The sequence below is a fragment of the Anneissia japonica genome, unplaced genomic scaffold, assembly GCF_011630105.1.
Source record: "Anneissia japonica isolate Jap-2015-1 unplaced genomic scaffold, ASM1163010v1 scaffold47085_len1224_cov156, whole genome shotgun sequence".
NCBI classification, from domain to species: domain Eukaryota; kingdom Metazoa; phylum Echinodermata; class Crinoidea; order Comatulida; family Comatulidae; genus Anneissia; species Anneissia japonica.
This window is the reverse complement of record NW_022710532.1, coordinates 1-1,215: the sequence shown is the minus strand read 5'-3', so window position 1 is coordinate 1,215 and position 1,215 is coordinate 1. Positions and strand designations below refer to the sequence as shown.

The window sequence follows — 1,215 nt, the reverse complement described above, 5'->3', positions numbered from 1 at the left end:
ATATTTTTATATTGTTACCAAATGATCGATGACACAATAAACCACTAATAAAATTCAAAAATATGACGATACTTTTGAGAACGATCATTTCAGGCAATGCAAACAGGAGGTCAGTATATTTATCCTATTTTTTTTGTTCTACCATCTTAATATAGGTATTTGTTAATGATTACCTGTTTATATCAACCTTTTTTCACTTTTGCATTTTAATGTTGAATATTGAGTTATTTATTTATTTATTTATTTTTATTTTTATTTTTTTTTTTTTTTGGGGGGGGGGCATGATGAGACAAGTTTTTTACTTCTAGTAATGATCCCAATGATGGTGGTTTATCATTGGTATTGTACTGTATGCTATTATTATTTCCATCATTGAATAAATGTCATTTTGAATTGAGTACTCCCACTTTCTTATTTCAAATGATTTATCTGATGTATTTAAAGAAATTTAAATATTATTACTATAATTTATTTTTGTATCTTCTAAAGAACAGCCGGTAAGAACGTGATAAGGAAAAGTGATGCAGAAAGAAGATGAATACCACCTCACACCGACCAAAAAATACAGTAATAACAATAATATTATTATAATACTGAGATGAAATATTTGAATATTTTCATCTGTAGCGTGGAACTGTTTTGATCGTTAATAAACCAAACACAATGGAAGTCATGTTGATAACATCGACAAAAGCTTGCAGTAACTTAACATCCATTGTGTTTTTGGTTTATTAACGATTAAAACTGTTTACTACAATAATACTGAGATTATTATTAACAGTGCTTGAAGACCAAAAAGCTGCCTCAACCGGGATTCGAACCCGGGACCTTCTGCTGTCTGAGCAGATGTCATAACCAACTAGACCATTGAGGCGTCATTGGCAATTCAAATCAGATTCACTCATTTGTGCATGTGTAGTTGGCCAACACTAGTTCTGATTGCAAGGCAAATAATAGATCAATAAACACTCTACTTATCAGCATTTAACGACAAGACAGGATCTTTGGACATATTGTCCTATTTTAACTAATTCATAATACAATGCAGTGGCGGATTCAATAGGGGACCAGCTGGCCTGGGCCCTACTAATTCTTTCAAAATTGTAAAAAAATTGAGAAAAAAGAAAAATTGTTTTCCAATTCATCTATCAAAGTCCCTTTCTATGCCCCTCTATTTCAAATTCCTGGATCCACCACTGCAAAGTAGAGATCAAG

The 1,215-nt window shown here is 31.7% G+C and overlaps 1 non-coding gene across 1 annotated transcript; it reads right to left on the bottom strand.

Moving 5' to 3' along the window:
* Positions 1-800: 800 nt before the first annotated feature.
* Trnas-aga lies at positions 801-874 on the bottom strand. Its single transcript has one exon. It is a non-coding gene; the product is annotated as a tRNA-Ser (tRNA).
* Between the last annotated feature and the right edge of the window lie 341 nt (positions 875-1,215).